The sequence below is a fragment of the Mizuhopecten yessoensis genome, unplaced genomic scaffold (genome assembly GCF_002113885.1).
Source record: "Mizuhopecten yessoensis strain PY_sf001 unplaced genomic scaffold, ASM211388v2 scaffold7903, whole genome shotgun sequence".
Taxonomy (NCBI): domain Eukaryota; kingdom Metazoa; phylum Mollusca; class Bivalvia; order Pectinida; family Pectinidae; genus Mizuhopecten; species Mizuhopecten yessoensis.
Genome location: NW_018407280.1, coordinates 723,630 through 738,235, shown reverse-complemented (window position 1 = coordinate 738,235; position 14,606 = coordinate 723,630). Strand labels below are relative to the sequence as shown.

The 14,606-nt window shown below is 35.8% G+C and overlaps 1 protein-coding gene across 3 annotated transcripts in view; it reads left to right on the top strand.

The window, feature by feature from the left end:
* Positions 1-919: 919 nt before the first annotated feature.
* Positions 920-14,606, top strand: part of LOC110454514 (solute carrier organic anion transporter family member 5A1-like) — a 55,982-nt gene continuing 42,295 nt past the window's right edge. For 2 of the 3 annotated variants that reach the window (XM_021504053.1, XM_021504049.1), the window contains exon 1: positions 920-1,058. The gene's annotated coding sequence lies outside the window, so the exon portion shown is untranslated. Of the gene's footprint in view, positions 1,059-13,272; positions 13,350-14,606 lie in introns of those variants that run through there. The other variant, XM_021504051.1, reaches the window with a different exon arrangement.

The window sequence follows — 14,606 nt, the reverse complement described above, 5'->3', positions numbered from 1 at the left end:
AGACGTATAATGTATTATACGTCTCTGCTATAATTAATCCCTTCAAAATCATCAAAAAATTTGTCGACGTAGATTTCTTACCCGTTTAATTTGATGTGACCGTGTACTATTAAAATGTCGCTGAAAATGTATTTTAACTTAAAAGTACTATTCGAACCATTTTCTGACTGTGTACAGGGATGTGTAGTGGACCAATTTAGGTATCGTACCACATATACTACCATTTAGGATATGGAAGACCTTATAAACGACCTATTTGACCATACCGAACTGGTTTGTTGCTAAAACACTCATACATTTCATATAAACAGAAGAGTTATTAAACTACATTCAAACTTAGTTATTAATTTCATTTCGTTAATTTCTCAGTCAACGGAACCCAAACAACACCCCACTCCCATAAAAAGGTAAAAATCAAATACACTTATTAAATTGCTTGATTTTTATCATTTGTTAAAAACGATTTTTACTCATTTTATTTTTTGTGTTGGAGCTCACTATTCCTGGGTGGTTTACGGCCTATTTTGTAACTAAAATGGAAAAATCTACGAATTTTGAATGCTTGAAACCACGGACTTATATAGTCTAATTCCGTGCTTGAAACAGATAAAATACAAGATAGACTACAAGATAATTTAACGTCGGATACCATATATAAGCATACACACATTAGCTCGGCTCGGTAGAGCTATTTCGGACAAAACTCTTCAGAAACTGAGATAGGTTTGAACGTGACATCATAATTAATGAGTTATCGCACTGTCCAGTGATGTAGACAGTATTTATTCATGACGTAGTGCACGCGTGAGATAATTTGGCGATCCCCTCTTTGGGGCCTCACACGAATTCCCGCAATTTCCCCATCAATGAAATAGAGTTTCTACCAATCAGTACGCTGCAAAACAGTTTGCCTCGCAGATGGGTAACACAAATAACAGCATGCTAAAAGGATGCTTCGCGATGTGGAAGGATAAATCGAGGATGTTTATATAGAAATACTGCTGACCTGGATAACTAAATACGCAGCACTGCTGGTGAACAGAAAGACTTTTCAAACAGTAAGTATTGTGAAAATGAACGTTTTACAGTTTTGACAGAAATCAGCTGACGTTCCATCATTACTAACTCGCAATATGTTCATCACGTCTTTGATTCGTTGAATGTAAACATTGCACTAATGTCCAATATACGTCACGATAAATGGTAACCTGAGGTTTTAGAAACCACAGCAACAATTCTTGGTATTTGTTTACGATATTCGTGAAATATTTGACCGCTCGGAGTTCTGTCCATATTTTTATGGATGATCTTGAGTAGGTATTCTGACACGTTGTCTTAAACCACCTGTTTTTTTTCTAGGAAATTATGAAAAGGCGATAACGTCACAACCTGTTTGCATTATTTTTCATTGAGGGTAACACGTTATCATTGTATGTTATGTGAGATTGACTAGCACAGACATGGATAAAGAACTTGGCACGTGTTGTGTGGTGTCGTGTTGGTGAATGGTGTATTAAATGAGGCTTATCAACCTACTTGTAGTGGTTGATGTATAGCTGTATCACATTACTGAATACATAGAGCTAACATCAATGAATCATGTGATCGAGATTGATGGGATTTTCAATCGTGGTTAATACAAAGAATGGGTCATAAGCCTCCGGATCTCACCAGATGTACATACTTAGGTTAGTTTAGTTAGTAACCTGAGTGAAATTTTGTGATGCTTAATAATGAAAAGTCTTTAGAGGCGTCTAGACACTTATGTCACCCTGGTAAAATACTAGCCGCTTCCTACGGACTTGGCCAGGGAGAATTTCTCTTTAGCTCATTCAGGACAGCGTATGTAAGACCAGAGGTCCCAGGTTTGACTCCTAGCAGTGACGTTCACAAAAATATGACCGCTGTTACATTGGCGCCCATATAGGGACCCAGGAAATATTGACAACTCTTTCATTATACTTTCACAAAAATCGCTATGACCCCCAGGAAACTCGGGATGAGTTCTATTCCTGTCAGTTTGGTAAAAAAAAAAAAAAATTCTTTAGCTCCTTCGGGAGAGCATTAATTGGACTAATTAATGTAAACCAGAGGAGGTCCTGGGTTTGACTACTAGCAGAGGCATTGGAAAAAATATAACTGCTGTTACACTCATATAAATGTCTTTGTTATGAGCAACAAGTGATGAAATCAGATCCAAGATGTTCATATATTGTTTGGAACGGTATATCATTGTAAGATTGTAGTGTTTTATGATGGTTTAATAAAGGTAGTGTTGGGAATCGGTTGAGATTTCAACATCGATGATTGGATATAATCGGTTAGTGTCAACCGATCGATTTTCGGTTATTAATCGGTTAGTCTACAGTTACTATAATCCTTAAAAAAATATTCCTTTTTTCTAACAATGGCACAGCTTTTCCTTTTACTAATACTATTAATGAAATTTCAACTTTTCCGCATAGTTTTGTATCATTATTTTTTATCATACCATTTCAACGTAACAATCTTATTGATGAACAGTTGTCATTTATATTTTTTGCAATTAATTATGTTTGAATAGCATGATTGGTAAGAAGTTATAGTTAAGAGTAAAATGACATAGAACTCCTGTTCTCTCTTAGTGAAAATGAAAGTGGAGCTCGCACTTCTGGTTTTGAAAACAATCATCGATGTTGACATCTCATAATCGATTGTCGGGAATCGGTTGCCTTTCCGATTAGATAATAATCATATTGATTATAATCGATCACCGAGACAATACTAGTTGGGCCATATGACACTTCTGTTGACCAGCTGCAGGTAGCCTTGAAAGTTAGAGGGATACTATAACAGTCTTAAAGTCCAGGGTTCGAATCCCTGTCTAGCCCTACTGAATTATTTTCTAAAACCCATAACAAGATGGTTAACCCTTTCACCACTAGTACTGTAGACCATAATGGACTCGTCCAGATCAATCTATGGTAGAGTCTACCAAAAATACCTAGGGGTGAAAGGGTTAATAATATTTAGTTTATTTCATCTTTACTATACTTATAAAAAGGTCCCACACGGTACGGTTTTCTGTTTAGAAATGAATTTTGAAAGCTATAGTCATGCTGCAATAAAAAAAAGTTTCCAAAACTTTGTCACAGTTTTGGGCAGTGGTACAGGGATCCTTAAATTTCTGCTTATATACTTTCTCGCCAGAACTATAACTGTTCTTTCGTATCATGTGATCACTAAATCATTCGATTATTGTTCAGGAAATATCGATCTTGAAAACAGGGTATTTTCAATTTCAGAGATAATTATTGCTGTTTTTTCCAAAATCATGATTTTTTGTGGGTGATTATATATTTTCCTAAATCAACAAGCACAGGCCCCTGTGGAAAGGAAGTAGAAAAATTACTGATTGTACATAGATAATATATACATTTAGTAATATTGTAAGGTATATACATTTAGTAATATTGTAAGGTATATAATATATATACATTGCAAACCCCATAAAGTGGTAACCTTTCACATAAATTTTGAAAAATCAAAAGCATTCTGGATATTTATCTAGTGTCATGCATATACATGATTTTCACATTTACAAACAACTTGGTTCAAAGTTTGGTATATATCTATACATTTAAATTCATAGACAAAAAGTTATTGTTGTGTAATATTGATATATATTCAGGAATATAATTTAACAGCTAGATCTATATATAGATAAGGTTTGTGTGTTGTTGAGGTTTGGCCTTTAAATGATTTTACAATGTAACATGTACAGGTGCCCCTTAATTGATCAACACTTACCGACGACTTGTAATTCACTTTGTAATTAAATATTTTAAGATAATAATTTGTTTATTATGTAAAATTAACTCATTTGCGTTTAATTAAATAAGGGGAATAAAACTCATTAAGCTGCATCTATGAAATCACAATATTAATGCATGTTCATGCTTAAACATGTCTTGATATTGTTTAAATATAATATGGGAAGGATCCCATTTGAAGTAAAAAGGACCCCTTAAAATCTGATGGTTCTGCCGACGTTGGCCACTGTTATTTTGCCACCTGGTAATAGTCCGTATCTTTGCCAGTTAAAGGTGATTGATTAAGAGATGCATAAAGTTAATTATTTACCTGTGTAATTTGTGTATTTATAAGAAATCAATAAATCAGAATAGATGTGCACGGGATTCAGACATTGTACTTTAAAAGAGAATATTTATTATACGTGTCTTAGTGTGTCCCCATGCTTAATTTGTACATACTGCATAAAAAAGTTAAACTAAACCCAGATGTATTTAATAGGATCCTAAATAATTAATTTCGTTATTTAGCTGAAGTCAATATTTCATCAGACAGCCATGTAATAAATAGTGCACTAATAATGAGATAGAATCGTGACAGCCTCACCTCCGAGATAATCAAGTTCTGTTTGTACAGCAGAGGGATAGTTTCATCAATATGATTGCATGTGTCACATGTAACAACAGGACCGACCAGTTTATATTGAAGGTCGATCGACTTCCTGTCCGTAACTTTATAAAGAACTTGAACGTCCATCGCATCGCGACAGGTTCACAGTTCATGCATGTATGAAAGATACTATTTCTTAAAACTAGTGGTGTAACGATATATTTTGCTATTAATAGATGGCGATTGTACAGTATCTCTCGATTTGATTAATTGATGGCAAATTTCATAAACTTGATATATATATATAAGAATCGGTAATAGTATGCTAAACAATCAATAGTTTCAAACTACTAACACTTACGGTTTTCATTATCATACCAAGTGATTACGAGTACTGATAATTTAGTGGTTATCATTAAGACGCACTTGGCCGCACTAATACAAGGATTCAAGCTGTAATCTCTTATCCTGGGTATTGCTCTCATTCATATGTACATTTTAATTCAGCGATTTTTTACCCCTTTTTTAGTGTCGACTTTAGGTACTTTCCCCAAGTGAAGTTTTCCCAATTCTGACCCAATATTTTCTCAATTGCTTGTAAAAAAATTAAAGCATATGCCTTCTCATAAACTGTTGTACAATGTTTTTAACTTTTTTTACAAATACATTTTTATCTTGGGGCATTGACTTCAAGCTTCAAGTTTTGTTTACACATGATGTCGTTTGCTTGCGATCAAACAAAATTTCCCTAATATCATACATCCGTAAAATGTCGTAAAATTCCTAATTCATTGTGTCCGCGCAGTAAAATTTCCAATAAAAAAAGGCACCAGCCCTTTAGAAAAAGAAGTTAAAAAATCACTGTAATTGCATACCATGTAGATGTTACTGTACATACTTTATATACTCAATGTTGTGGGAATGTTTGATAATCATGCCAGCAGACAGCATAGCATGGCAACGATATCTTGCATATTTAAGACAAAAAATGACCTTATACCAACCAACCAACAGAGAATTGACAGAAAGAAGCTTAGTAGTATAAGTGGAGTATCAAATACAGTATTATTGAAATATGTACTTTCGTGATAGTAGATACCACAAAAATTGAACTATCACAATAGCCAGTTAGGTAGCACTATAAAGTCGGCATCAGTTCCGCGCTATCACAAGTCGACAAACACGAACATATCGCAGCCTCCCAAAACACACATGCAGATACTACACGCATGCATCTTGCACACAGGGGAGGCCGTCCTTAAATGACCATAGCTGTTGATAACAATATTAACTAAACCAAACCAAATGTCGTTTTACATATATGTTAATATGAACATGATGATCAGTTGTATCATGAATTTTATGGCTCATTCCTCCTACTCATCGGATTGATGATTAACCACGATTGTGATAAAATTGCAAATGTAATCCTGATCGTGTGAGTGATGTCACTTGTACATGTGAAGCTTATCTGTTGATTGCTTCTGTAGATGTACAAATGTAGATAGCTTGTATATATTACGAAATATCAAAGCTTTAATTTTGAGGATTAAGCAAGATATACGCTGTTATCTAGTAACAGAGACTGGGTTCTGCTTGTAACATATTTCAGAAAATCTGATGGTCAATATTTAACATGAAAAAAATATCAAAAATTCAAAAATCCATATGGTAAATTTCCAATATAAAAGTACCCCGTGTCCAACTTGAACCTGAACCGTCAAAATTCATGATGACTGCCTCAAGTGACCATATTGTTTTTTAGATCAGTTTTTAAATGAACATTGCACAATTATGGATCAAGGAGAAACTGAAAAGTGAAATTTGAAAAAGATTTGTCCAACATATATGTTGAGAAATAGTGATGAAAACCTTGCAATTGTGAACTGCCAAAATCAAAGATGGATGCCTTAACTTGCAGCCATATTGTTTTTCTGATAAGTCAAAATGAAACATGCACAACTGTATAATATGGATCTCGACAAACCTTCGTATGAAATTTGGGACAGATCTGTTTTGTCCTTCGAAAATCTTGAATATTTTTTTGAGGAATCAAATTTTCTAGGTGTGATTTATAATTAAAATATAATCATTAAGACTGCAGATAGACAAAAGACAGTATATAGTATACATGTAATGGCAATGTATTGTTTACAGGCTATATAAATACAATGCATATATATGGTATAACATACAATATCACATATATATACAGTGGTTTACAGTGTCAGTTTCAAGTGGTGGTGTTCTAGCCAATATAGTAATTAAGTTCATTTATCAAATGAGAAATATATATACTGTTTCAAGATAGTGTGACATCCTGGTCTAAAGAAGGGGTCGACACTAACACTAGTCAGCTAGTCCTGGACTAGCAGATTTCAGCAAGGACTAGCTATAGTGAATCACCTAACCTAATTACTGGTCCTTTGGACTTAAGAAAAATAAAATAAGTAAGAATATTTCTTTTTTTAAATTTAGAAAACTGCTAAAATAAGATATATTGCATGATAATTGTCAAAATTTTCTTAAAACTTTACCATATTTTTGTGGCAGTATTTATTTTAAGTCCCCTACAGTCGATTACTTTGGATGTTTTGTGCTGTAAATCGCGATGTTTCCTTATCAGGAAATGAAAACTTGGACTAGTTATAAAAAAAATCATAAATATAAAGAAATAAATCTTGGACTAGTTACATTGACGAAGGATTAGTAAATAATCTATTCAACTAGTCCTGTGGACTGACCAAGCAAACTATGTTAGTGTCTAATTATATAACCCTTAAGAGGTATCAGGTACATTAATGGTTCTTGTAAAATTGATGAATAAATCTTACTGTGATCTATTATGATCATCCTGAAAATAGCCTTGCACTCATCATGAGGTCATCAAAACCAACTTTATGTAGTCATTGAATTGAGGACACCAGGGAAATTATAGGCACCGGACAAACCATTGGCTGCTGGGATTCGGAATGGGAAGCACACCGTGTCCAGGGCTAACAGGATTTGCTGCATTATAGACAAATATTAGGGATAGGCCTGTTACTCATCTAATCTATTACTGAAGAGAAAAACAAATAAGTTGAAATAACCAGTGGTAATTAGTGCTGATGTACAGGTCTGGTAGTAAATGTACATATTGATGTGTCTTTGCTTNGGGGGGTGTTCACATGTCTTAAGTGTAGTGATTTGCTATCGGTTTTCATTAAAATCACATACAATCGATAATAAATATTATGATATCTAGCGGCCGGTATAATTTGTAAAATTAATCTGAAGCGCTTTAAAACATGTATGCATGTATGAATAATAGTATTACATGTAGTTATAATTGATAACAAAAAAGCCATGCAATCACCATTATACATTAGGCAAGAAGATAATCATCTCTATGTGCATATTAAGGAATAAATAAAGGGTGATATGTACATGACCTCTGTGCAAGCCTAAAATGCAGACGTAAGGAGGTGGGTCTTTATATCCTTCTTGAATTTGGCCAGGGTAATTGACTTTCTAATATATAGCAGATTGTAAGTTATTCCACAACGTCGCAGAAACCTTCTCAAAGCAATGGTTTCCATATAGATCATAGTACAACCTCAGTTAATCAGAGAAACAGTTTCTAATCAGTAGTAGTAAACCAATTGATGATCTATGTATAATATATGCATATAATCACCCTCGATATCCTGGGGTTACACTCACTATCGCTCTCTTCACCCCTGGAATATACATATGTCATAGCAAAATTGAAGGCACAAAGTTAGCTGTTTGATTCAAAACTCGCCTTTTCATGTCTGCATTTTAGGGTCTCTGCAAAGACGTCATGTAAATACCACCCTCTATTTTGACCATGGCGTGACCGCGAGATTCATTTGATGTATATATATCAAAGGATCAAACTTGTCTTCTTTTCTTATCATCAAGGTGGCGCCACACACACAGAGCCTTCAATTTTGCTGTGACATATTCCATATACGGGTGTAGAGAGCGAAAGCGAGCACCTGGATATAGAGGATGATGCATGCTTGCAAATTTGGTTTATAACTTTATTGGACAGAATACCCCAATAAAGTAAGAACACTACCATTACATTGTACATCAATAGACAGAATTGTTAACCAAACATTAATTAGCTATAAGCTTCGTTCTTATATTATGAATGGATGGCAAGCAACTTTTATGCAGTTTTGTCAATCATTTATAGTAAAAATTATTGGACTTAACTCATTCACCCCTGAAGACACATTTGGCCTCTTCCAGTTCAAAGGTTGGAATAGTTCATTATGAAACTTCAGGGGTGAATGAGTTAATGACTTTTAAATGCGTACATAACATTTGACAGAGTTTGATCTCAATAATTATAATGATAATATGGAACTTGTTATGGATAATCAGAATCGGAAAAGGCAAACCGATTGATTTTCGATTATAATTGATCGTCAGCCCATCACTGATGTCATAGCTTGTATTGAATAAGAGGGCATATTGGAGAAATTAATTAATTTACCCCTACATATTTAAGCTGGACTTGCCCAGTCTTTGATTTGGAAGGGTTCAAATGTGACTTTAGCCGTTTAGGGATGAGTGGGTAAACACAGATCTTCTGCTCCAATACACTACAGCCGTGACCTTGCTGTTTTCCATTCTTCCCTATTTCTACACAGTTTATGCTTCTGTCTGTACCTGTGAGAACAATTGTCTTTGTTATCCTTTCCTACAGCTGTGGCATCATGTGTAACATAATGTAGATGGCAATGGTAACATAAAAAATCAATATAAAATAATATCTTTTTATTTTTTTTTTTTTTTTTTTTAAATCCTGAAATGTCATTTCTTATTTTATTTCATCAAGCTACATAAGAAAATAGTTGCCTCCTGCCAAGTCAGTTGGCTATTTATATATAAATGAGTTGCATGTGTGATTTACTGTTGAACTAATTTAGTATTAAACTTTCAATTAGAAGTTGGAGACCCAGGTTTATAATCCCCAGTACTAGCGGAGGCATTAATAGTAATGACCCATGACCATGTTACACTGTCACACATATTGACCCAATGTAAACCCATGTGTTCCCATTGTGAACCTGTATTGTCCCATAGTAAACACATGATTTTACCCATTGTGAACCTGTATTGTCCCATAGTAAACCCATGTTTTCCCATTGTGAACCTGTATTGTCCCATAGTAAACCCATGTATTCCCATTGTGAACCTGTATCATCCCGTAGTAAACCCATGTATTCCCATTGTGAACCTGTATTGTCCCATAGTAAACCCATGTATTTCCATTGTGAACCTGTATTGTCCCATAGTAAACCAATGTATTCCCATTGTGAACCTGTATTGTCCCATAGTAAACACATGATTTTACCCATTGTGAACCTGTATTGTCCCATAGTAAACACATGTATTCCCATTGTGAACCTGTATTGTCCACATTGTGAACCTGTATCCTTCAATAGTAAACCCACATGCAGCAGTACTGAATTGTATTTAGAGGAAATTGATATAAATCTAGACAGAAGTGCTATGGTTTAATTACATTTTCTACGGAAAGTGGATCAGGATGAGAGTGTGGTTACATTTTGCCTCCCACAATCAGCCAATTCCTACAGAAGGCTGTAATTGGAATCTTAAAAGGCCAGAGAATGACCTGGGCCAGTTCGGTTCAAATTATCTGCTCTTTCATCTAATGGAAACCAGAGGCAGACTGAAAATTCTGCATGACAGAAAGATTTTATTATTGTACTTATAAATAGACACAGGATCCTCTTAGAGACAGTTTCCCCAGGACTGGACTCAACAGCAGATAGGAACAAAAAGACTGGACACGGATATAGATCCAGGAAGGAACACTTGGACGGAACCCTAATAATTGCAGGAAGGAACACCAACACTGGACATCAGATATATAGCTGAAGCTGATGATGGCAGAGAAGAACACCAGGACAAGACATTTATAGCTGCAGGAGTTGAAGGGGCACTAGGACTAGACACAAGATAGCTATAGTGGCAGGGAGGAACACCAGTATTGGACATTTATAGCTGAAGGCGTTGAAGGAACACTAGGACTAGACATCTATAGCTGAAGGAATTGAAGGAACACTAGGACTTGACACAAGATAGTGGCAGGGAGGAACACCCATACTGGACATTTATAGCTGCAGGAGTTGAAGGGGGCATTAGGACTAGACAAAAGGTAGCTATATTGGCAGGGAGGAACACCAGGACAAGACATTTATAGCTGCAGGAGTTGAAGGGGCCATTAGGACTAGACAAAAGGTAGCTATATTGGCAGGGAGGAAAATCAGTACTAGACATTTATAGCTGCAGGAATTGAAGGGGGCATTAGGACTAGACTCAAGGTAGCTATATTGGCAGGGAGGAAAATCAGTACTAGACATTTATAGCTGCAGGAGTTGAAGGGGCCCTAGGACTAGACACAAGATAGCTATAGTGGCAGGGAGGAACACCAGTACTGGACATTTATAGCTAAAGGAGGTGAAGGAACACTAGGACTAGACATCTATAGCTGAAGGAATTGAAGGAACACTAGGACTTGACACAAGGTAGTGGCAGGGAGGAACACCAGTACTGGACATTTATAGCTGAAGGAGTTGAAGGAACACTAGGACTAGACATTTATAGCTGAAGGAATTGAAGGAACACTAGGACTTGACACAAGGTAGTGGCAAGGAGGAACACCAGGACTGGACAGTTATAGCTGAAGGAGTTGAAGGGGGCATTAGGACTAGACACAAGGTAGCTATATTGGCAGGGAGGAACACCAGTACTGGACATTTATAGCTGAAGGAGTTGAAGGGGCACTAGGACTAGACACAAGATAGTGGCAGAGAGTAACACCAGGACTGGACATGGCATAATGGCAGATATAGAGTGAAACTCCAGCGCTGAACAAAGAAAGTGGCAGGGTCGAGATCTAGAGTCCCGGTCATTTAGACGCTTTGTATATTCTTGCATGCCATAAAGCATCTGAGTGACCAGGTTGAAAAGCAGTATTAATGAAGAAACAGGCTAAAGAAATGATGCAAAAATATAGGGGGCAGTATATATTTTACTGGGTCGGTTGGATTAGTATAAACAAGCTTTTTGAATTTGGCCTGACCATATAACATATTACATGGGTCCTATTTGTATACTTAGCTGTTCAGATTTAGTTTCCCTGTTTTTAAGTATCTGGAATCCCAAGTGAGAGTGTTAATCTTTTGCCCTCATCCACGATTTTTGAAATCGGCAGAATTCCCTACAGTTAAGTTTTTTCCTCAAGTTCAATTCATTAGATAAAATAGATTGAACTATGTCGTCGTTTGTGATTATTCTGTCAAATAAGGGTGAATGTAAGTACTTTTAGACATATTTAGATTCTGACACACATTTTCTTACCGTGATCAAATTTAATTGTTTGCCAGCTGCTGGTGGTGTAAATACATTGTACATTAATTGCCTGTGCTGATTTGATCACATTTACAATCTGGCGTTAGTGGCAGTAGGTAAACTGATAACCACACTAAGGGATAAAATGTACTTTTGGTTTCTAAATATAAACACATTTCATCACTTCCATTGCATTGTATGTAAACAGAGGTTTAACACATTCACCCCTGAAATTTCATAATGAACTATTCCAACTTTTGAATTGGATGAGTTCAAATGTGTGTTCGAGGTGAATGAGTTAAGGTTGTTTTACAATTGGAATTTTACCAGTACCTGTAGTTTCTACATTTTTAAGCAGTTCACTTGTTTTAAGTGACAGTAGAAGAACTAACAGTAGTTTCCTCAAAACCAATTAAAACTTATTTGTTTTGGTAGGGAATATTGGAAAAATGGTACATCTTAACCCTTTCACCCCTATGTAACTTGAGTAGACTCTACCATGCATTGATCTGGATGAGTCCGTATCGGTCTACAATGGTGAAAGGGTTAACAAGTATATGATGTACAAATTCCTTTATTTTGTCACAATCGGTGGTGTATACCATGCATATTATATGAACATATATATGTCTTGAACAAAGAGGAAAGAATTCGCAGAAACCTTGAAAATAGGAATTTGCGTATCATACCTTTCTCTGAAATGCTTATTTAAATTGTCAGTAATTATAAGCATAAGGCCACGCATTGGTCATTTTCTAGTTTTCTTCAACAGTATTTCACAGGGGGGTGTTTCCTGTAAATCCATGCTGAAATAATGGTCATGTCATATTATTGCCATCTTCGGTTTTGATTATACAACAATATAGATATATGGCCTATATGGCTCTTGCTTTTTCTAGCCCCCGTCTGTCAAAATCCCGCTACCTTTGCTCAGGAAATGAAGTTGTCAGAATTATCCAGGACCTTCTATAGTCTACAAAAGGAATGTTGCCTCTAGCAAAGCGATGTCTCCAGTATATAGTGATTGCGATCCACATTCATATAGCCAAAGGCTATTTTGCCTTGACCTTATTTGTTCATTTATTACAAATTGTCCTTAAGATATAAAGATTATGACCTTAATATACCCTAAGTGTTGACACAATCGCTGCACATTTCCTCGGGGGTTTGACTGTTATGTAACAGTTTGGTATATGGCAATTGGCTAGTTATATGGGATCAGTGTCAATAATCAGACACAATTTTGCCAGGGACAACAGTATTGTTACAAGAATTTTTGTGATGTGTGTGTGTGCTACTGAACTTTGTTCCTGATATTTTCATTCGATACGGAGTCTTACATTGTACGTTGTACGTGTGTGTTCCTGGAATTAGCTCGAACATGTGGTAGCAATGCATGAGAATATATAACAATTATGGCCTGAACTCATTCACCCCTGAAATTTCGGTATGAACTATTCCAACCTATGAATTGGAAGAGTTCAAATGTGTCTAAGTAAGGGGTGAATGAGTTCAGCTTTTGTTGAAGGAAGTTCACCACAGGGAGACAGGTGTGTATAATAATTTGTTTGAAAACTCTAAACATTGAACTAAGGCTTTAAGATTTTATTATATTGAGCATTTCTGGTGAGAATTCTGATTGGTTGTTAAATATAAACAACCTGGTCACGATCGTGATCAGCTCACAATTTTCATGGTCCAGGCTATCTAGCCATCAAAACAATGATGTGCAGGGAGGCTCAATATTCTACACATGAAGACAGATTTGCACTATGCGGTTGGTTTATTTCTGCCCTTTTAATTAGGTAGACTTTGCTTTGCTTGTGTTTTACATCTTATTAACAAGGTCCAGTATACTCTGCCGATTGAGCTATATAGCTGTAAAGACCTATAATATATAGCTCTTAGTTGACCTATCTGAAAAAGGTCTTTTGGCCATTTTCATGTGATTTTCTTTTTTATGGAGAACGAAACAAAGACACTTTAAAAGAAGATTGTATCAATAGGTTGATAACAAAAGACATTAAATATAAGTATTCTTTTTAAAAAATAATGACATGCTTTTTGTAACATTACCATAAACCTTATTGTTTTATGCGACTTTGCTTTAATTTTATGAAAATTGAAATCTGAGAAAATATAGCTTAAAACAGCTATAATTTATAGGTGAATATACTGTAGCTACAATAAGTATATATAGGTGTAGCTATATTCATAGCTCAATCGGCAGATCTAGAGTGTACTGGACCAGGCCAGTTAACAGCTATATATACAGGGTTAGACACTAACTTTTTTTTGCTTGGTAGTCCACAGGACTATTTGAATAGATTTTTTACTAATTCTACCAATTATATTATAGGAGGACCTGTGTGTGAGTTAGGTTAGGTGATTCACTAGTCCTGGATGAAATTTGCCGGTCCTGGACTAGTGTTAATGTCGACCCCGGATATATATATATAGTCATTTAAGGACAAGCCAGGTTTTGGTGGTTGAGCGTGGAAAACCAGAGTGCCTGGAGCAAAACCATTGACATGCATGCACCCAGTACCTGGGGACTGCCCCACACATATATGTAGGCCTCCAACTGGTGACCCATTGGCGTATCGCTGACTGATCTTAGGCGGTCATGATCATGCAGGCGCCTTAACCACTTTGTCACCGTTGCCCGATCCTTAGGTAAACACACGATCACAGTATGTACGTCCTATCGTGTATGTTAATGTATTAATCCACCCTATGTACAAATTAATTTGTCACCCTTCTAATTTGTAACACTCTTTCTGATTGGATACCTTGCCGGGGTCTAT